We start from the raw sequence: 24,776 nt of genomic DNA on the forward strand, positions 1-24,776 counted from the left end.
CAAATATTTTCTCCCTGATTGTGGGTTGTCTTTACACTTTGTTCCTGGTTTCCTTTGCCTTGCCTCTTTAGTCTGTTGTAATCCCATTTGTTTATTTTTTCTTTTGTTTCACTTGTCTGAGTAGACATGGTATTTGAAAAGATGCTTCTAAGGCCAATGTCAAAGAGTATACCACCCATATTTTATTCCAGGAGTTTTATAGTTTCACATCTTACCTTCAAGTCTTTAATCCATTTTGAGTTAATTTCTGTGTATGTCATAAGATAATGGTCTACTTTCATTCTTTTCATATGGCTGTCCAACCTTCCCAACACCATTTATTGAAGAGACTTTCCATTCTCCATTATATGCTTTTGGCTCTTTTTTTGAAGACTAGCTGTCTGTAGATGTGTGGCTTTATTTCTGGGTGTTTAAATCTGTTCCATTAATCCATGTGCCTGTTTTTGTACCAGTACCATGCTGTTTTGAATTACTATACCTTTGTAGTTTATTTTGAGGTCAGAGATAGTGTTGCCTCCAGCTTTGTTCTTTTTTCTCAGGATTGCTTTAGCTATTCGGTGTCTTTCCTTGCCCCTTATGAATTTTAGGAGTCTTTGTTCTATTTCTGTGAGAATGTCATCGAGATTCTGATTGGAATTCTATTGAATCTGTAGATCTCTTAAGGTAATATAGACATTTTAACTATGTTTATTCTTCTAACCCATGTGCGTGGAATGTCTTTCCATTTCTTTATGTTATGATTGATTTCTTTCAGTAATGTTTTATAGTTTTCATTGCATAGATCTTTCAACCTCCTTGATTAATTTTATTCCTAGATATTTTATTCTTTTTGTAGTGATTGTAGATAGGATTGTATTCTTGAGTTCTCTTTCTGTTAGTTTGTTATTAGCATATAGAAATGCAACTGAGTTTTGTGAATTGATTTTGTACCCTGAACTTTGCTGTAGTTGTTGATTATTTATAATAGATTTCTGAGGTATTCTTTAGGGTTTTGTACATATTAAATGATGTCATCTGCAAACAGCAAGAGTTTTTATTCTTCCTTGCCAACTTGGATATCTTTTATTTCATTTTCTTGCCTGACTATTCTGGCCAAAACCTCCGGTACAATGTTGAATAAGAGTGGTGAGAGTGAGTACCCTTGTCTTGTTCCTGTTCTCAGAGGGATGGCTTCCAGTTTTTCACCATTAAGTATGATATTGGCTGTGAGTTTGTCATATGTGGACTTTATTGTTTTGAGGTTCTTTCCTTCTATACCCATTTTATTGAGAGTTTTATCATAAATGGATGTTGGATCTTGTCGAACGCTTTCTCTGCATCTATTGAGATGATCATGTGGTTTTTATTCCTCATTTTGTTAGTGGAGTGTATCACATTGATGGAGTTGTGGATGTTGAACCATCCCTGTGTCCCTGATATAAATCCCGCTTGATCATGGTGTGTGATCCTTCTAATGTACTGCTGTACTTGGTTTGCCAATATTTTGTTGAGGATTTTTGCACGTATGTTCATTAGTGATATTGGCCTGTAATTTTCTTTTTTTGTGTTGTTCTTGTCTGGCTTTGGTGTCAGGGTGATTTTTGTCTCATAGAATGAGTTAGGAAGTTCTCCATCCTCTTAAATTTTTTGAAATGGTTTGAGAAGGATAAGTATTAAATCTTCTTTGAATGTTTGGTAGAATTCTGTAGAGAAGCCATCTGGTCCTGGACTTATATTTTTTGGGATGTTTTTAATTACCTTTTCAATCTCTTTACTGTGATTGCTCTATTCACATTCTCTATTTCTTCTTGATTCAGTTTTGGGAGGTTGTATGAGTCTAGGAATTTACCATTTCTTCCAGATTGTCCAATTCATTGGCATATAGTTTTTCATAGTACTTTCTCATAATCGTCTATTTCTGTGGTATCCATTGTAATTTCTCCTCTTTCTTTTCTGATTTTATTTATTTGAGCCTTGCCTATTTTTTTCTGAGTGAGTTTGTCAATTTTTTTATCTTTTCAAAGAATCAGCTCTTAGTTTCATTGATCTTTTCTACCGTTTTGGTTTCAAATTCATACATTTCTGCTCTTTTATTATTTCCTTCCTTCTGCTGACTTTGGGCTTTTTTATTCTTCTTTTTATAGTTCTGTTAGGTGTAGTTTAAGATCGCTTATTTGAGATTTTTCTTGGTTGTTAAGGTGGACATGTATTGTTATGAATTTCCCTTTTAGGACTTCTTTTGCTGCATCCCATATGAGTTGATATGATGTATTTTCATTGTCATTTGTCTCCAAATATTTTTTGATTTCTCCTTTAATTTCTTCATTGATCTATTGGTTGTTCAGTAGCATGTCGTCTAGTTTTCATGTATTTGTCACTTTCCCAGCTTATTTTTTATTGGTTGATTTCTAGTTTCACAGAATTATGATTGGAAAAGATGCTTGATATGATTTCAGTCTTCTTAAATTTATTGAGGCTCGCTTTGTTTCCCAACATATGGTGTATCTTTGAGAATGTTCCATGTGATCTTGGAGTTAATGTGTATTCTCTTGTTTTTGGATGTAGTGTCTATCCAAAGTCCATCTGAGCTAGCTTTTTGGTTAGTTCCACTATGTCTTGTCAACTTTCTGTCTGGAAGATCTAGCCACTGATGTAAGTGGGATGTTGAGTTCCCCAGTATTAGCATGTTGCTGTTAATTTCTCTGTTTAGTTCTTTTAATAGTTGCTTCATCTACTTTGGCATTCGTGTGTTAGGTGCATCTATGTTTATGTGCCATGTCCTCTTGGTGGAGTGTCCATTTTATCATTATGCACTGCCCCTCTTTTTCTCTCATTGTCTCTTTTATCTTGAAGTCTACTTTGTCTGATTTAAGTGTGGCAAAACTTGCTTTCTTTTGTTTGCCATTAGCCTGGAGTATCATCTTTCATCCCTTCACTCTGAGCCTGTGTTTGACTTTAGAGTTGAGATGTGTTTCCTGGAGGCAGCATATGGTTGGGTCTTGTTTCTCATACCATGTATTTCTAACTGCCAATTTAGTTTGGTGATTCTCTATGATGATATTCTCTTTGTTTATCATTTGTATCTCTGTTCTGATTTTTTGTTTAGTGGTTACCATGAGGTTTGTGTAAATGATCTTGTAGATGAGATAGTCCATTTTCTGATAACCTCTTATCTCCTTAGTCTAAGCAGTTTCCATGTCTTTCTGCTTCCCCATATAAGTTAATGTTGTCACAACTTATTCTGTTTTGTGTTGTGCATTTTTTATTAAAATGAAGTGATTATATTTATTTTTGATGCTTTCCTTCTCTTTATCTTTAATGCTATAATTGTTTGCCAACCTATTCTGATAGAGAGCTGTAATTTTCTGATTTTGTCTGTCTATTTTTCTCTTTTCTCAAGGCTTTGTAAATGCTTTGTCTTTTTTTTTTTTTTTTCGGGTATGATGGCCTTCTTGGTCATTTCTTGTGTGATGGTCTTATAGTGATGGACTCTCTCACCTTTTGTTTATCTGGGAAAGTTTTTATTTCTCCATCATACCTGAAGGGTAGTTTCACTGGATAGAGTATTCTTGGCTGAAAGTTTTTGTCTGTCTGTATTTTGAATATCATTCCACTCTTTCCTAGCCTGTAAGGTTTATGCTGAGAAATCCACTGAAAGCCTGACAGGATTTCCTTTGCAGGTTGTTTTCTTCTGCCTTGCTGCCCTTAATATTTTTTATTTGTCATTCACTTTTGCCAATTTTACTAATATATGACTTGGAGAAGGCCTTTTTACATTGATACAATTAGGAGTTCTTCTATTAGCTTCATTTACACATAATTCCAAATCCTTCTCCAGGTTTGGGGAGTTCTCAGCTATTATTTCTTTAAACAAGTTCTCTGCTCCTTTCTCCCTCTTGTCTCTCTCTGGAATATCTATAATCCTTATGATGCATTTCTTAATTGAGTTTGATTTTTCTTGGAGAATTTCTTCATTTCTTTTTAGTCTTAATTCTCTCTCTTCCTCCACCTGAAGCATTTCTATTTTATTTCTATATTACTTCTAGGTAAATGAATTAGTATTTATTTCTAAATTACTAATTCTGTCCTCCATAATATCAGCTCTGTTTTTTAAGGATTCTAGATATTTTTAAATCTCATTCATTGTGCTCTTCATCTCTAACATTTCTGATATTTTTATAGTTTCAATCTCTTTTTTGAAGAATTCCCTCTGCTCATTAATTTTATTCCTGAGTTCATTGAACTGTCTTTCTGAGTTTTCTTGTAACTTCTGAGTGTCTTTATGATAACTATTTTGAATTCTCTGAAATTTAAATTGTAAATTTCTGTGACTTCAGGATTTGTTTCTGGATAGTTGTCATTTTCCTTCTGGTCCAGAGTGTTAATATATTTCTTCATGCTGTTTGAGTGGGTGGACCTTTGCCACCACATAATGGTAGTATCTGGTCACAGATTTCACCTACCATCACTGGGGGCACAGGAGCTGTGTTTTCCAAGGCTGCCATGACCCCTGGTAGTTGTGCCCATCCATTTTAAGTTATATTGATAGGGCTATCTGTGTCTGGCCACCCCTGCTTCACACATACAGATGCAGGCACTCTGGCTGGGATCCCCTACCCTAGCTGACTGGCCAAGCTGATGTGCCAGGTGGATTGGGGAGGGGGTACCTTCTTTCTCGCCTGTGCTCCCACTCTGCACTCATTGGCTGTCCACCTGGGCTGTTCTTATTGGTGGAGGTGTCCCTGTGTCTGTTTAGCCAGCTTGGTGTGAAGCATTCCTGCTGGCTGTAAAGGAACTCCATGAGTGGAAATATTCTCACTTTGGGCTGCCTTTTCCCCCTTCTCCTCTTAGAGATGCACACCAGCCACAGTGTCAGGTCCTGAGCTCTAGAACACTGTCACTGTGGAGGGGGAGAATATCTTGTTACCTCCTTCAACTGCCTCCCAGGGCATCCAGCAATCCCCTCTTTAGATGTATGGCTGTGTGGATTTCTCAGACATCTACTGTGTTGTGTGAATGTCCTCTGTTGGTTAATGAATGTTCTTTTCATTGTATCTTAGGGGAGAGAGCCTAGGGGAACAGCTCACTCAGCCGTGATGCTGACATCACTCTCAACTAATGCCTAATTTTAGTGGAAATAATCCCTAATGCATTATCTAAATTGAGCATTCAGTCAGCTCTAAGTCATCAGCATAGAGGAAAAGTTGTATAAGTGTATAACAGGTATATAGAATGTAAAAGGTTAGTAAGTTTGGCAGGAAAATTTGGAGGTCCCAAGAGAAAAATAGTTCTCTAGACCAGGAAAAATTTCTGCATGTGTGAGGAGAAATGCTGCTTTAGGATCTTAGTACAGTGCTGAGTTTCGAAGCAGACAACATTTTCAAAGTAACAAATAAAAAATCCAGTAATGAAATCCAGATTTAATTAATAGTTTTTTAAAGGTTATTTGGCATAAATAAAAGTATTATGTGTTCGTAACTATATTAGCATAAGTTTACATTGGTGAAACATGCCATTCTCAGTCATCTGAAATTCCTTTCACCAAAATAAGCAAAATAACCCAATAATATTTCAATATGTATGTCTACAGTAATATGTCTGCCTGTTTATCATTTTTAAAAAATTTAATTTGGCAAATAAGTCAATTTGTCAGCAAATAAGTTTAGACTCCTCAGAGGAGAAGGGATTTTCATGAACTTTTTTCTTCTAGATTCCACCTCAATCATCCACCTCCAATCCTAATCACTATCACATCTATGTCCTTTAAAGGTAAATGATGCTAAAAAAGCAACCTATTGAGAAGCTGAATGAGATAAAATTAAAAGGAGCAGAAAGTGTGTATCAAGTTTCCTTTTATTACCATGAGAACATCATGGAATGACATGAAGTAGGAAAAGTGATCCTATAATTTCATTCCACGAGTTTGCTTTGGACATTTGAATTCAAAGAGGGAATGAGAAAAAGTCTCTAAGCATCAATTTAAAAAGGAAAAAAAAAATGGTAAAATGGCTCATTTAGATAATGTAAGCATGCAATTGCCTAATTGAAAATAAGCCTGTGAATATGGATACTGATAGTTACAGAAAAACTTCCTGGCCACTTCTGTCCACTGTTAAATATATTCCTCCCTTTGAATTCTCAATTTTTATTTCCCTATTTTTGTCTCTCTCCCTTTTTGTCTCTCTCTCTTTCTCTCACATATAAATGATTTATAACTATGTTTAAGTAATAAATCTTACCACTATAAACATTAAAGGAATTTAATTATTAATTTAGAAGAATCACCATCATAAATATCTGAACTTTGGCAGAAAATTGGTGATTTATGTGTTGCCAGGTAATTTCTATTGGAGTTTCACAAGTTTGGGGCTATGTCTTCTGTATATTTTCATTTTAACTAACATTATATATAGTAAAAATGTGATATCAATGATTTGAATGAAATGTCTATTCATAAATGAAGTGGAAATTTGAACAAACTTGAAAATTTCGTATATCCTCAAACATCTATTATTCTTTCATTCAGCTAAAAAATCAAGGGTAGATCTAGATTGAAAGCTCTACTAAGTATTACAAACTTATCAATATAACAATATTTTTAAATTCATACACATGGTTTTGTGAAAAATTAAACAGAATAATGCAGAATATGGCCCCGTGGTCATACTTTGAGAAAAGAATTATTTCGAGTTGTCAAGTTGGAGCTCTAGGTTAAGACAGCAATACCACACGGCTGGCAGGATCTAAAACCAGGTATGTCATCGCTAAAATACTCACAGTGTCTGCTACAATATGCAGGACCAGTTTCAAAATTGTATGGAAATCTGATGGTTAAATTTTATGTAAATGTTTCACCAAGCTATGGCACTAAGTTGTTTGGTGAAATGCTAGTTTAGATGTTGCTATGAAGGTGTTGTGTCAATGAGATTAACTTCTAGAAACAGTTGACTTTAAGTAAAGGAGATTACCCTTGGTAATATGGATAAGCCTCACAAAATTATTTGAAGGTCTTAAGGTGAAAACTGAGGTTTCCCAGAGAAGAATGAATTTTGCCTCAAAGCTATAATATCAACTCTTGCCTGAGTTTGTGGTCTTCTGGCCTGCCCTGCAAGTTTCAGACGTGCCAGCCCCCAAAACTGTGTGAGGGAATTCTCAGGAGAATCTTGACTAATAAAGTTAGTGAAACCAATCCGATTTCTAGTTGTTTATTTTTTTAGTTCTCAGAGTAAGACTGGTGCCCCTGTCAGGCTGAGTATGCCTCCTCATACTTCTTGAATAATTCATGATAGAGATTTAAAAGGGAGGTACTGGTCTTTCTGCTATTACCACAAGGAGTTATCAAGAAATTAATCAGAAAGCTAGAGATATGACAACATTTGCCCTCAAAATCTAATCCTACAAAATAGACTAAAAAAGCCCTTTCAAACTCTCATATTCAAAATTAGAGTCAAAGGAAATATTCTGGCATATGAAACTGTATCTTCAGTTTTAACACCTAGGATTACTGAATTTTTATTGAGTTTAGACATCTCAGATAGCTTTCACAGCAACCTTTCAAAAATATGACAGATGTCCTTATAATTGAAAATTGTAAATCCAACGTACAGGCAAAATACCATTGTTTGTAAAGAATGAAGTATTATAGAGTGGTTATATCCTAAGTGTCTATAAGAGAAAAGGACACTTAGAAATGATGCAAAATTTTAAAGAACATCCTTCTATTGAATATAGTGATTTTATCATGCTTTAATATCTAGGCAGATACAGTAAAGATATGAAGATAGATATATTCAATCCAGAATTATTAGAAATAGCATGATGTTTTATATACTTAACACAGTTGCAACCTGAATATATTGCTATTAAAATATAATTAAGTAAACAGAGACGTGGACAAAAAGAAAAAATCAAATAGGCTATCGGGATTAACACAGATACCATAATTCAATGTCAAATTTGACTCAGAGAGTCTTAGAATCAAGGGCAAAATGGTAAATACAATATCTTAGATTTTTAGCTAATTTTGATGGAAGTCCTTCCAAATGTTCACATCCAACAAAGGTTAATTATACCTTACTTTAATATGACAGCAATGCAAGTTAACAAGAAATATTAAGAAAATGCAGATAATTAAAAATAAGGAAAAAGGAATACACAAGTAATTCCAACAACAAACAAAATCATCATTAATAACTGTGGCTGCAGACTCTAAGGTGGCCCCACAGTGATCTCTATGTCCTGGGTTTCAATTTCTTCCATTACACCTGCCCTTCCGTGTGACTTGGTTGTAATCAAAAGAATACAATGAAGGTGAAGCAGATGAATGTCACTTTGGTGATGAGGTTACCTAAGATTGTAACTTTCATCTGGCAAGAGACTAGCTCTCTATGCCCTGTCATGGGACAGGCTTTGATGATGCAAGCAGCCACATTGGAGAGGCCCACATGGTAAGGAACTGAGAGTGGCCCATGGCAACAGCTGGCAAGGAATAGAGGCCCTCAGTCCAACAACCTGCCAGAAACCAAATCCACCAACAACCATGAGAGCTCGAAAGGGCATCCGTTCCCAGAAGAGCATTTGGATGAGCTCCTTGCCCTTGCAGACCATTTGATTGCAGCCTTGTGAGACAGCCTGAGGCAGAGGACCCATATAAGCCATGCCTGGACTCAGAATCCAGAGAAATGAGTGTTATTTTAAGCAGCTAAATTTGCGGTAATTTGTTACTCAGTAATGGGTAACTAATGCAGATTTTGATATCTTGAAAGGGAGTTGCTGAAGAACAAATATCTATAAATGTGGCAGTGGCTTTAGTACTGGGCAGTGGGCAGAGGTTGAGAGGATTTGGGAAGCATATGAGGGAGCCTAACTTGCCTTTAAGACTGTTCTGGATTTGGAGAGCCCTGCTGGTGAAGGCCAAAAGAAAGCAAAGCACATTTCACGCAGTTACATTGAAATCTACCTAAATTTCACTCTAAACTGATGTTTCAGTATGCACGATTTTGTGACATCATGCACTGGTCACTTGGAAAATGATTGGTTCATTGAGTTATGCAGATCTTTGAAAAGTTGACATATTTCATTATATGATTAAAAAAACACATTTGTTGATATCTGAACTGATTTCATCAGAAAAAAAAAAAACGCTACTTTAAATATCGGGAAGCTACAATTTGTTACCCCTGACTTAATTTGTACTAAGACACCAAAAGTTTAACCCAAGATTGCTTTTGTAGCATCATGCAAATGTCAACTCATGAAATCAGTGAATAATGTCTTTTGACTTTATAGATGCCCTGAGTTTCAGAAATTTTCATGGTCAGAGGAACATACTTTGAGAACTATTGTTTTATTCTATGGATTCAGGTGGATGACCTTTCTTTATCTCTGGTTAGTTTGATCTCAATTTACCTTTCCAATAGTAAGGTTCAAGGAAGATTACCTGAGGCAACAGATTGTTACAAAGATAAAAACCCCAAACCAGGTAATTGACACTATGAGGACGCCAAGGGATTAATTGTGCCATTTACCCTCCAGGGACCGGTTATTGTAGCTAAGTTCAGTGAAACCAACAGATAGAAGACATAAGGAAATGACTTTTCTTAATCCAATTTATTTATGATGTTGATGGGCTTGCCAGAGGAAAAATTACTTGCCTCATACTGAAAAAGCTCTTAGCTTGTTTTTACATATTTTTACAAAATCAAAATTTTCTACTCTCGTAAGTTCTCACTTTATTCTCCAAGGGTTCCTTCTGAAGTCTGATAGTATACTTATCTTAGGTGTATATTAAGTTCTCGCTTCTGTTTCCTTCTATTATCATGTCTTCAAAATATGAAATGACTACGTGTCATTTCTATCGTATATTGCTGACAACAATTGATGTTGCTAATCTATTTTTTCAGTGCCGTCGCAAAATGCTGTACTTTTTACATTTATATATTTATTATTAAGACACTATTAAACCAAGACAAACTTTTATATTTTATTTTATTCCCCATCAAACAACAATCTAATTTTCTAGAGCCATTTTTATCTAGGCCATGTCATGGGCAAATATACCCTTAAATTCCTCAGTCTATCATCAAACTTGTTCCTAAGAATCAAACCCGGATCTTGTAATCTTCCTGCGGGTATCTCAATATATTTTTAGCAGGCCCACCACACTATGTGCCAGGCACTACCACTAGAACTAGATATGCCCTTGAGGAATTAAAGTATGTGTGGAAAACAGGAATGTAGAAGAGAGATTGCATTCAGATTTATAATGTCCACAATGTTTAATAATAGGAAGTTAGTTAATATTTGAACTCAATAAATTCTTAATTTAATGCTTATGCATGTATACATATTATTAATATTGATATGTATTTTAGATATTTAGCTGTCCTCATCAAAACAAGGTGACAGAAGAGGGAGTCTTCCTTAGCCCACAGGAGACAGACAGGAGTCACTTCATAATGGTAAGGAAATAGGTATTTCTATAGAAATTGATGGAATTTAAGATTACGGAGTTCTGGTTGTTAAAATTAATTACATAATGAGAATCAGGAGAAATAAGAGAATGCTGACTTTAAAATAAATCTAATGATATACTAACTAAAAGACACTATTAAATAGCCTATAACACTGGGATAAGGTCCAGAACTGAGAATATGCAATTTGGGAAAATTTGTTCCCTGAAAGCGAAACTGTAGTTTATACCAAAGGAAAAACAAATACCGTATAGTAAAACTGTCAAAAATCTATCACAAATACTATTTACTTGTCTATCTAATTAAATTCTTCTGTTTTTTGATTTACTAGAATGGTTATGAAAGAGGGGTAGTGATTCCCAGGTGGTGGTTATTGTTTAGAAAAATATTAGGCGATAATACTATTTTAAATGAGGAGGTCACAGATAGCCTCGTTGATAAAGTGATATTTAAACAGAGACCAATATGCATATTTGGGAAAAATCACTCTAGTCCAAAGGGAACATTCTGTGCAGAGGCTCTGAGGGAGGAATAAACTTCATCCATTGCAAGTATAATAAAGCAGGCAGTGTTACAAAAGAAAAGTGAACAAATAAAGAGTGATAGGAGATAGCGATAATAAGGAGTGGGATCCTGTATCTTCTTGGGCTTCTGCAAGAACTTGGGAATCCTTTTTTTCTGAGTAAGATGAAAAACTAGTGAAAGTTTTTGATCATAAGTGACATCTTTTTCTAATAAGCACAAAATGTTATAAAGGATAATGACAACCTTGAGAGGGTAAAGACAGAAGAAAAGATCCAGTTTGAAAGATATTGCAGTAATTCAGGCCAGAAAAGAGGAAATATAATGAATATATTTTGAAAGTAAAACTAGAATTTGCTGACGGATTGGATGCAGGGCATGAGAAAAAGAGAAGAGTCAAGAATGACTCCAAGATTTTGCCTGAGCAACTGGAAATAAAGCATTGCCATTAACTGTGAAGAAAACGACTTCATTTGTTAGTGATGATCAGAAATTCAAATTAATTGATAAGACAATTGCAACTCAAAATATATGAGAAGGACAGACTTTGGCTTCTAACCATTGCAGAGTAATTGGTATCAGACTTGCCCTCCTAACGCAAACTACATAAAAATGGACAAAACCTGTGCATCTGTTTTCCAGCATCGGACAGTATACATTACAGAGCTGTGATCCATGAGGAAAAAATAACTACTATGAACCCTATGTTCACCCAAACTTTCTGACTCTGAGTATGTTCTGAATTATTGCCTAAGGAGATGACAGTTTTGCTGAGCTGAGAAGGCAAAATCAGAGTCTGATGAAGTGGCTAAAATGTGTGGAATATGTTACTAAAGAGTGTGGAAGTGGACAGAAGGCAGCCATGGAAATATGCAGATGAGTTCCCTGAGGTTATTTGTCTGAGAGCTATGCTGCACTTATAGAGGGTAAGACTCCAGTGAGGTCTGAGAGCAATTGCTAGGGAGCTGAGATCAGACCTGATATTCTAGAGGTCATGACATATTGAAAGATGATGGAAGTCTTGCCTTGCCAATGAGAGTTAGATCTGGCAAGATAGCTCATTGCTCACTTGAGATTCCAACAGACCATAGCATTGGAGATAGCACAATGTCCTTGATTGGAGACAAAGCAAAGAGAAGAAAGGAAGGAAGGAAGGAAGGAAGAAAGACAGACAGAAAGAAAGAGACACGCTGAAACCAGGAGTAAAACCAAATTTGACTTAATCAAGAAGATCCTTGACAAAACAAAAGTCAAAACATTTGAAAGAAGACAACACAATCCAGACATCCTACAAAGTATAATCCATAACGTCAAGCATAAAATACTTGATATGTGAAGGAGCAGTAAAATGTGACTCATTATAAGTTAATAACAAGTCACTAAAAACAAAATTTGAAATGACTGCAGATGTTAACATTGACAGGTAAGAAGTTTTTAACAACCATTATAAATATGGTTAATGATTTAAATGAAAAGATAGATATAATGAATGAATAGATGGAGAACCTCAGGGGAAAATGGAAACTATAGTAAACAAATTCTAAAACTACTATATATCCATATCTATATCTATATCTAGATATAGATATGATATGACTAGAAATCAGATACTGCAAAATAAAGCATCTGTGAACTTGAAGATAGATCAATAAAATATCTAATTTGATGAAAAGAAAGAAAAATATTGGAAAAATTGAACAAAGCATCATTAATTTGTGGGACAATGGCAAGTGGTTCAACACAAGTGCAAATAATACGAAGATTAAGAAAACATAGAGAATATAACAGTAAAAATGTTCAAAGAAATATAAACAAATTTATGGAAAACATCAATGTTCAGATCCTAGATGCTCAGTGTACCTCAAACAAATTGAATAAAGTAAAGCCATATCTAAGTACATCAAAATCGAACTTTGTAAGAGCAAAGTATATCTTGAAAGCAGCACAGAAAAGAACATACTATACGCAGGGAAACAAAAATAAAAATAAAACTAATAGCTCGCTTCTGATCATGCAGAAATGGAGGCAAGAAGACAACATCTTTAAAGTGCTGAAAAAGCATTTTGTTAGTTATTCCAGAATTTTTCATCCAAGAAAATAGCATTTATCTGAAAAAAAAAAAAGATATTTTCAGAAAAGGACAAAATAAGAATATTTGTTGACAGAAAAATTGTACTAAAAGTAATGATAAAGGGTATTGCAGTAGGAAGTTCTTTAGTTGAAGGGAAATGACACCAGATAGAAAATCTCAATGAACATATATATATATATATATATATTCATAAAAGAATGAGAGTTTTAATGGAACTTTCGCCAGTTCCTACGTTTTATATGGGGAAGTTTAATATTAAATATAAGTAAAATAAGATAAGTTAAGGATGTAATCTTTAATCACAGTGTACAATAAATATGCACATATATACGTACCTATGCATGTAAACATATATATAAATGTATGACTAAAGTCAATGGAGAAATAAAATGGACCACTAGAAAATAATTAACCAAAAAAAGGCAGAAAATGAAGAAGTATAACCATATAAATATTACACTAAATGTAAATGTACTAACTAATAAAACACTAGAGAACTGGGGGCTGGCCTGGTGGCACAGCAGTTAAGTTTGCACATTCTGCTTTGGCAACCTGGGATTTGCCACTTCAGATCCCCGGTGTGGACCTACACACTGCTTGACAAGCCACGCTGTGGCAGGTGTCCCACATACAAAATAGAGGAAGATGGACACGGGTATTAGCTCAGAGCCAGTCTTTCTCAGCACAAAGAGGAAGATTGACAGTAGATGTTAGCTCAGGGATAATCTTCCTCAAAAGAAAAAAATTATCATCACAAAAACAGTAGAGAACTGAATTCTTGGGGAGGTAATCCATCCAACAGAAAACAGGAGATGAGGGAGAAGCTGGAAAAGAGACTGAGGAAAAGAGACTAGTGAGATAGCAGTAGTATGGGCCCAGAAGTAAATGAAGTATATGTTTTCAAAAAAGAGAGATTATCTATTTTGTCCAATACTACTGATCAATCAAATCAGATAAAGAATTAAAAATTATCAGTGGATTGATTTAACTGGAGGTTACTGGTAACTTTAACAAGAGCTATTTGGGTGGAATGATGGGAATGGAAGTCTAATTGTAATACATTCAAGAGACAACTACAGAAGAGGAATTGGAAAAAGGAGTATAGTTCACTGTTAAAGCATTTTGCTCCAGAGAGATATAGAGAAAGAACACTTGACATCCATAGAAGAAAATTTAAAAGTAACAAAAATAAGCAGGAGGAAATTGATAAAAAGTACTCCCTATCTCTGTCTCAAGCTCAGATTTCTTTTAAAAATGACAGACATGTCACAATGCTAATGTTCATTTCAGTGGTTGGAGGGGAACATGTGAGAAAAAAATTCCCATTGTCTGCGCTGAGAATGAAGTCTCTCTACATCCTTATATCTTGGCGTCTTTCTATATCTCCTGATGAATTTCTTTTTTGCTCTTTCCCTTCTCTCTTTTTTACATTTTTTGCTATTGTTTTCTGCTCTTTACAAAAATAATTATCACTAAAATAGCATCTAGACTGAAAATTTTATTATTCAGTTTTTTCAGAATTTTAAATTTACTTCAATGGAGGTTCTTCAAATTTTAGTTAACAAAGAAGAATGACAATACCTATGACAAAAGTTTTGAACAGAGAGGGCCTAAAATCTAGAAAACATGTCAAAATTTGTCAACTACATTTATTAAAAGTAACAAAATATATCAAAAACTCATGGCCTATTTTGTCAAAATTATAGTCTAAATATACATATACGTACATATACAAATTATTTCTTTAAATTATTTAAAATCAGATGTTATTCTTTTTTTGAGGAAGATTAGCCCTGAGTTAACATCCGCCACATATCCTCCTCTTTTTGTTGCTGAGGAAGACTGGCCCTGAGCTAACACCTGTGCCCATCTTCCTCTACTTTATATGTGGGACACCTACCACAGCATGGCTTGATGAGCGGTGCCATGTCCGTACCCGGGATCCAAACCCTGGGCCGCCAAAGTGGAATGCATGAACTTAACCACTGCACCACCAGGCCGGCACCCCCAGATGCTTTTTTAATGCAAGTATTAAAGAAAAATAATACCATTAGTACTTTGACGTACTATTGATTATTTTTACATGATACCATTTGCTATTTATCTAGCCTTGGTTATAACCCTTCCATTTCTCTAAAAACTATTTATGCTCAGACACAGCTTGGTGTGTTCTATATGCTGCCCCAGCTGCTTCTGCCAACATGAGGCTTGTGGCCTCAGAGGTAAGAAAGAAGCAGGTCAATGTGAGTGTCAATGTTTCTCAATTAGCTGAGTTGCTGAACTAAACTTATCTCCCCAGGATTCAGCTATTTACACCCATACAGATTCGGTAAGAGGAATTTTTTTTTAATTTATGCTCTGCCTAAATCAAAATACAACTGAAACAAGAAGGAACTGGTTTTTTTCCTAACCTAATGACTTTGCTCTCTACTTTAACCTCCCTGCCCCTCAGTCCCATGACTTTAATTTAAAGGATAAAAATATTGTCTAGCATGTGTGCTTCTCTCACATGACTACCCTCTGCTTGAACATCCTCCCACCAGGGCTATTTATCACACAATTGATGGAGTTTGATTTCCTCCGTTCTTCTCTGGCTAAGGATTACGAAGATTTAGCTAAACAGTTTTTCTGCTGACAAAAGTTTGTTTTTAACCTAGCTAGTTTCTTAAAGAAAATGACTTCTTAGAGAATTTCATATGCTAAAGTTTATTTGAACCTATACTCCAAAACAAAGCAATAAGGTTTAAATAGAAAAAATGCACAATTCCCCTATAATAACATTTAACTAGACTGTTTTGCAATCTATTCCTCTATCACTGATGAATTTCTTATCTGTAAGAAGTCCCCTACTGTGAAAAATTTGCTAGAGAACAGCCAACAATCACGTAAATGATTGCCATCTAAGCAGAACAGCTGGTTTTCTCCTAGCTTTGAAAACGACTGGGGAAAGCTCACTGAGTTAGGTGCTTTATTTATGAGACATAAAGTAAGATTCGCATCTAAGCTCTGTCCAGAAATCTCAGTGAGTCTATTTCTAAGTGGTAATACAAAAACAAGGAATCAGGGGTTCAGATGAAACAGGCTAGGGGAAAATATCACCATATGACTGTTCATGAACAGTGAGATAAATCTTATCATAATTAACTCTGTATCATTAGTGGTCTGCTTGATTGGACATCTTGCACAGCATTAACAGTGAAATGTTTATTTGTAGCGCTGTGTGACAACATTTTCCCATGCAGTTAGTTTTTCTCTGTTGAGAAGGGTTGCATCTATTTTCTTCCTTTCTTCCTTTCTTTCTTTCTTGAAGAAGATTAACCCTGAGCTCACATCCACTGCCAATCCTCCTCTTTTTGCTGAGGAAGACTGGCCCTGAGCCAACATCTGTGCCCATCTTCCTCCATTTTATATGTGGGACGCCTGCCACAGCATCGCTTGATAAGCAGTGTTTAGGTCCTCACCCAGGATCCGAACCAGCAAACCCCTGGATGCTGAAGCAGAGCACACAAATCTAACTGCCATGCCACTGGTCTAGCCCTATTTTCTTGATTATTTTGATCTTTGTATAGAGGTTGTGCTATCTTCTTTAAATTGTTCATAAGTGAATGAATTACAGTTTCTGAACCAACCATTTGTAATACTTTCCAATAGCGGGTGAAGGAGTGGTAGCTTTCTAGACTTTAAAATTCGGAGTCCTCATTCGGCTGCCATAGAGATGGACCACTCCCTTCACATATGGCACTCTATATTTCTCTGTGTCTTTCTCTCTGAACCAAATCAGGCCCAGGAGACATTTCTCCTACACGGCTGTCTCCATTGGTTTCTCAACAGTTAGGTTAAATGACTGTGGAATCGTTCCTGCACTCCAAAGTCAGTATTTTGTCTCGTGTTTCCTGAAATTGGCCCCTTACTTTGAGGGTGAGTTTTCTGTAATATTGAAATATATACAATATATTTATATGTAGAAATATACATTTAGCTTTCCTCAGTCCCTTAGTTTTAGTATAGCAGATGTAGGGCTTTATTTTCCTTGTTGATTTTGTGTGGTTTCTAGCAGGAAAGAGAAGACCATTCCACTATGCCTCTGCTCTATTATCCAGCAAGTGAGGACATTTTTTGAAATTGAAACTTTAGAAACATTATTAAAGGAAGAGTTAAATACGATTGACCTACAGTATAGGAAACGACTTTACAGATTTAAGTAAATTGTCAATATAAGCATAATTGCACAGATATGGACAATGGCTGTGAACATTGCGTTAGGATTCTGGTATACATTGTCATACTTTCTTTATAATAAACTATTTGTTTAGATGCTATTTTTCTTAGTTTGCACTGATCTTAAGTCTGGTGATATTCTGAGCACTTTATTCTGTGCAAGCATGTTGCTTTCTTGTAAGTGGGACATTATTTGTAGTACAATTTTTTAAATCAATTGCATTGCTTTGCCAAATTATTTCCACCTATTTTCTACTGGGGCATGGCTTCATTTTCCAAAATTGAATGAACACACAATTTAGAGTTGGAGAAAGTGCAATTCACATTTCAAATCCTCCACTTTTTGTTTGGATCATTTTGCCCAAACTCATTCATTTCTTTGCTGCTTGATGAGAAAAATAGTATGCAACTCCTAGAGCTGTTGTAATAGCTAAATGAAATAATGTATGTAAAATGCCTAGTAGAGATTCTGATACAGAATGTATAGTTATTAAAATGACCATGGTCTGAACATTCTGCCTTCGTCTGGTAAGAGCATTCCATAGGTGCCATTGTCTTCTGTACAATCAGTGTTATATCTGTAGTAACAGTGGGACTATTTTAAAATTTACTCCAGTGGGTTGGAACAATATATTTCAGATCATAGTCTGAAGTTAAGAGAGAATTTTGGTTTTGTTCTTGCTTTTGTTTTTTCCCTTATCGGGTCATTCTGTTTCCCATGTAAAACTGTAGGACCTTTATCTGCCTATATCTACTGCAGGATTTAGTCCCATCTCTTTGCGAATCACCCAAATATTTTTTTTAAAAAATGATGATTGAGGTTACTGGAAAAATTAACATCAACAACATTATCCACATATTCTTCTTTGTGTCTTTGAATGCTGAGCTAATGGAAACAAATTCTCTTATCTAATAATTGTGCCTTATAATTTATGCTTAGTAGAGAGAATGCTCAATAGAGTATGAAGTATTTTTATGCACATTTTCTCATTTGTTCTATACAGCTGAGGTAACAGGGCTTCTTTCTTATTTTTTTCTAAGAAAAGAAAGGACAACATTGAGAGACTAAGAATTACATAACCTTCTGTCTCCATATCCATTTATTTAATAAATATTTATGGTGCATTTAATGTATATCAGAAACAGTTCCAGTGTCATGGTAGCCTTTAAAAACGGCAGACTAAAATCTTTGCCCTTTGGAGTTTGCAATGTAGTGAGGAGAGACAAAAATAAATGATTGATTATAAAGTATTTGTGTTCTATGTAGGATGGTTATATAGACAAAACATATCATGGGATCTAGTGCTCATGTTTGTATACCAGCTATTTTTTCACTGTTATTCTTTTCATCAATAGAAATTATCATTTCAAACAAACCTGAAGAAGAATGCCAATATATAAAACAGATAACCATAGGGCTGCACAGGCCGAAGTGAGAGCTGTATTGTCCAATTTTGCCCTTCATCAACCTGCAGCATTCCAGAGGTACCTCTTTAGATCGCTAGAAATCCTTGAAATAACTTCTGTATACTGTAGCGATAGTTTAAATGGAAAGAGGATTTAATAAACTTTATAAAAAGTTGAAGCAGTTTTAAATTCATTAAACTTGCACAGAAGTCTTTCATTGTTCCTTATGAAAGACCTTGAAAATAAATAAGTGCTGTATTTCAACTGTTCTCCTGGAGGAGTCTGCATTTTATATAAGTTTGCACATCTCAGTATAATATGCAAAAATTTTGGAATACTGTTTGAACATGTATATTTACAAGGATATCATGATCAGATGAAACAACTAAGACTACCGATTTAATTATTTCACATAAATTCATAAAACTAAGCCTCCAAAATCAAATATGTGCTCAGGAAAGAAATCTAAATATTTTAAGGACATTTTGAAGGTATCTGCCACTGGTGTGGTCAGCTTAGAGAAGAAAACTGTACTCCTAAATATTAATATGATTTTCTACTTGCTATTATAGTATTCTTCCTCTTCTAGAATGAACTCAAGTATTGTTTTTATTTAAAAATATTTTTTATTTTTCTAATTCTTTAATAATGAACATTTACATTTTTATAGACGTGATATTCCATGCAAACATAATTTATCTCATAAACATAATCAAAGAAAAGGGCTTAAGCCTAACTATAAAAAATTTCTGCTTTCAAAGTCAAATGGCCACATTAGGTAAGAAATAAATGTAGATAATATATTGTTGCTTCTCGTTCCACCATTACAAAATACAAAATTTTAAGTCTACGTAGAGATCCACTGTGTAACTTTTTAAAAATTTAATATTCAGTACTTAAATCCCTGGTAACTGTTACTATTTCTGACTCTGCTTCTCTCAAAATCATGATGAGTTTGATATTATACACAGAGGATTTTACCAAATTGTAATCAACATAGATGATTTTACCAAAATTCTGATCTCCAGCATTTTCTTACTTCCTCTGTTTCTGTGATCTCATCTTTCTTGCTTTCTTACTCTTATGGCATTACACTTGACCTTATCATTGCAATGTTAAGTGCCAACGCTCTATATTTTATTTCATTTTATTTTTCAACACTCCGTATTTTAAATTTTAGTTTCCTAACCATCACTTTCCTTCCTTTCTTCTTACTGCCTCTCATACCACAAGCCTTAAGAGTCTTCAGTGCCAGTGGTGTTTATAATCCATGACTTTAGCACTCTTTCAGTGTCACATACTTTTTTCATGTGCTCATATACAAGTTTATGTAGATTAAATTCTATGTTCAATATTAAATTTATTCACCAGCATATATACTCAGTTCTCGTAACTTTTTCTCACTTCATTTTATCCACTGGGTTAAAACAATAACTCTTTTCTAGCTCCCATATCAGTGTAGTTCAATGTGCTTGGAAAATACATACACACATTGCCACCTATGTGCACACACACACGCATACTGTCTGGCTGACTTCAATTTCTTGAACACTGAAAACATATGGGCCTAATACTCTTGCAATATTTTCCCAAAAATTAATCTCCTATTCTCCCAAATGGTTACATTTTTACCTCTCCTTAAACTTCCAACACTTTCTCCCATCCTCTCATCTGATTTAATCATGATTCTTATTTCAGGTGGAAGACGAACTCAATTGATACAGAAATTAGAAAGCTCTCACCACAACTACCCACTCTTCTACCTTCATCTGTATCCATGTGCTGTCACTTTTTCCAGACACAATGGAGGATCAATGGATGACCTAGAACCCACGCTCCCAGCAATAGCCAACTCTCTTCGCGTGTACTGCTTCCCATCTCCTCTCATCTGTTCAAGGACATTGCTCTAGTAATATCTTTCTCTCACTTACTATGTCAATTTTCCCCTCTCTATTGTGTCTTTTCCAACATCAACTGCTGGAGGGAGAAATGGAGTCAAAAAGATTGTTTAAGTAAATGTTTTATCTGAAATACAACATAAATACAGAAAAGTACACAAATCCTAAGTGTACAGATTAATGGTTTCTCTCAAAGTGAACACAATGATGTAACTAGCACTATGTTCAAGAGAAAGAACAGAATTAGCACCTCAGAAGTCCCCCTTGCAGCCTCTTCAAGTCACAACCCATCAGTGTTAATCACCATTTTGAATTCTCACACTTTCTTCCATTCCATATAAAAGGAAAAGTACAACATATGTTTTCGTAGTCTAACTGCTTTGCTCAACATTATGTGTGTGAGATTCATCTAGATTAAATATGACAGTATTTATTTATCCTTTCTACCTAGGATGGACATATAAGTTGCTTCTAGTCTGAGACATTATAAGTGGTGTTGTTATGAACAGTCTTTCATGTGCATTTTTGCGAAAAGATAAATGTATTTCAACTGATATATAAGTAGGCATGGAATGGCAAATATATATATGTGTGTGTATACGTTTATATTTAGATATATAATACATATGTCATATGTATATTGGGTAGATAAACTATTAGTATGCGTGCCTGCAAGACAAAAGCTCTTAATTGTATGAGAGAGTGTGGAATATAATGTAGAAGACCTATGGATTTAAATACTGTCGATATTCTTTAATTTCTCAAGTATATTTATCTGCAGTTCAGAATTTCTCTGGAACTCCAGACTCCAATCCCCATTGACCAATTCAATTTGTCCATTTTGCTGTTTAATGAATATCTCAGATTAACCTACCCAAAATCATCCTGTAATCCTTTGCCAAAACTGTTTCTCTCTCCAGTCCATCCCATCTCACATAATAGCAATTCCAGTATTTCAAATTGTGTTAGAGATCTTGAATCATCATGAAACTCTTCTCTTTCTCTCAGACTCTTTGTCCCACAGTTTGGCAAATTCCCTCAGCTTTACCTTAAATACCCAGAATTTGACTGCTCCTCAACAGTTCCACTGCTAATTAGATAAGCTCATCTAAGTCTGTTAACCATTCTGGTCCAAATCACCATCATTTCTACTCAAGCTTGCACTAGCCTTCACAATCCCCCTAATTCGGCCCCTGTCCCTTCTCAGTCTGCTCTTATAGGAGTCAGAGTGAACTCATGAAGCCATAAAATGTAATGGGTTGATTCTGCTAACAAGCCTCCAATGTCTTCCACTCACTCCAAGAAAAAGCAAGTCTTTACAATGACCTACAGCGCCCAACATGATTTTCTCTCCACCACTTCCTCTCACTATTTTGCCCCTGTTCCTGACCCTTCTCTCTTTCTGCTATTCGGCTTTCTCACTCTGTTCATTGGCCTCCTTGCTGTTGCCCCAACACCAGTCTTGCTTTAATGTAGACTGTTTGCATTTATTGTTCCAACTGCTTGAAATAATCTTTCCCCCGAATACTTGATGACTTTCTCCCTCACAACCTTCAGGTCTTTATTAGAATGTCCTCTTCTTTGAAACGCTTTTCCTGGCTACCCTGCTAAAAATCGCATCCATAATTCATACCTCCTCCTATACTTTATGTTTCTATTTACTTATCTTGTTACTTTTTTATAAACTATATTTTCCAGCAGAAACTGTGTTCCACACATGCCAGCAGTTTTGTCTGATTAGTTGACTTTACATTAAACTAGGATAGTTTAATATACTACTCTTGTACTAAACTAAGGATTAGGAAAGTGGCTGCCATACACTATTTATCTAACATATATTATTGAATGAAGCAAATAATTCAATACATTTATTATTTGAAATACCTCATTGAATATATTCTTATTTTTTATGCCAAAATTCTAGCCTTTCTACTCAGTCAAGCCAAAAACTCAGCAAGACACAATTCATAGCTCCATAAAAGTTAATTGAACAGGATGAATATAAGGCTGTTTTGGCTTTCCTTGAGAAAACTATGTTAACTATACATAAACTTCCTATTAGGGTAAGTCCCGTAAGCAATATTTGCCACGTAATACTAATGGACATTGTGAGTCAACTAATCAAAGCCAATTAACCACTTTAGTTTATCACACCCTGTTCTAAAAACTAACTAAATGCATAGATAAACAAGTAAAGTTCTTTACAAAGCCTGTATCATAGCTTTAATTTACTCCAAACATTTGTAAAATAACTGGATAAATGATTCTTTATCTCCCCACGTCAAAAACTTTGGAAGCAACTCATTACATATTTAAATGTGTATATTCTTTTTTTTTTTTTTTTTTTTAAAGATTTTATTTTTTCCTTTTTCTCCCCAAAGCCCCCCCGGTACATAGTTGTGTATTCTTCGTTGTGGGTTCTTCTAGTTGTGGCATGTGGGACGCTGCCTCAGCGTGGTCTGATGAGCAGTGCCATGTCCGCACCCAGGATTCGAACTAACGAAACACCGGGCCACCTACAGCGGAGCGCGCGAACTTAACCACTCGGCCACGGGGCCAGCCCCTAAATGTGTATATTCTTAAATGAGCTTGCAAGTGCCCTGGAGATTAGGGCCAGTCACTGACTCAAACAGAATAGACGTTAGAATCTGATTGTGAGGAAAGCCAGTTATGGAAGCCTGAAAATAACACTTACTAGATTTGTAAAGTATGGTAATTAATTTAATGTTTATGTACAGCAGTTTCCTCTTTTGTAAAATGGTGATAAGAAACATGTATTCATTTCATTTAGTAAGTATTAACTGAGCATCTCCTGCATAGCAAGCACTGTGCTGAGTGAGGGTGTGGCATCTCTACTTTCAAAATGCATATTATAAAATATGAGACAAATGAAGATATAAACTAAATAACACATGAGAGAAGATTAAAAACTCTAAAACAAAATTAATATGGTAGCTACTTTTATTTTTTATATTTTTATTTGGAAGTTGGACTATTTTCCTTCCTTGAAGAGAACATCTCTGAAATAACACTGAAAATTGAAGTTAGGGTGTGATGGTAACATTATTAATGGCATACACAAAAAGGTACTTTAGTCCTTATAGCAGCAACAGTCTGTAAAAAAAGGAGAAAAAATACATGGTTAAATATTTATAACCATACATTAACACTAGGTTATCATCTATTCATTTATTTATACATTCAATTAACACGTTAATTGCTATGGAAGGCCAGTATGTTACTCACTGTGAAATACTGAAAGATGAGTAAAATTGAATTATATAATGGTGGCTATATTTTACAAACAGGCTTTATAAATCAGGCACTGTGATAAACGCTTTAAACAAGTTATCTCATGTAATCCTCTCAACAACCCAATATGGTTGGTCCTCAGTGTATCTATCTCAGTGGGCATCGATTTTGGAAAAGAGATTTCTAGATTCCCAGCTCTGTCATTTGTGCAAGTTAATACCTATCCAAACTTGGGCATGTTAATTAACAGACATAACCCTCATCAGTAAATTGTGGAAAATAACAAATCCCATCTCATACAAGGGAGACAATAGATGCAAGGAGATTTTCATACTTAATTTTTATTTTATTACATAATGCTAAATAAATGTTATAAGAATAAAAGCTCAATAAATGATATCTATTCCTAGAAAGTAGGTTTATTAGCCTCATTTTACAGACAAAGAAACTGTGTCCCAGAGAAAGTAAATAATGTGGTCAAGATCCTCCATCTGGTAAGTAGCAGAGCTAGGATTTGAAACATAGTACATCTGGTCCCAAGGTCTGTGTCTCATCAGCACTCCATATTGCCTTTGTTCCTGACTTTAGGAAGCTTTTAATCTACTTGGTGAGAAAGACATGTATTTGTTATCAAATATTAAAATGAGATTCTTTTTCTGATGAGTTTTGAGCAAAGGCCAAGAATAATACAACAAATAAAGGAAGGTGCCAGAGTAGTTGTGTGGAACATGCCAAGAGATTATGAAAATAGTTCTACCAACTTTAGCTCTTCATCTGCCTCGAAGTTTGAAAATAGTTAAAGTTGAAATGACTGGAAAATAGTGTTCTTTTGGGGAGTGTTGTCAGTTGGCTATGTGTTCCCTCATGAAAGAAAGGGAAGGGTACTTTTTTTCCAACATAGGTTAAGACTGCAGGGTTTCAACAGAAACACTTGAG

This window comes from Equus quagga, chromosome 18 (genome assembly GCF_021613505.1).
Source record: "Equus quagga isolate Etosha38 chromosome 18, UCLA_HA_Equagga_1.0, whole genome shotgun sequence".
Lineage (NCBI taxonomy): Eukaryota > Metazoa > Chordata > Mammalia > Perissodactyla > Equidae > Equus > Equus quagga.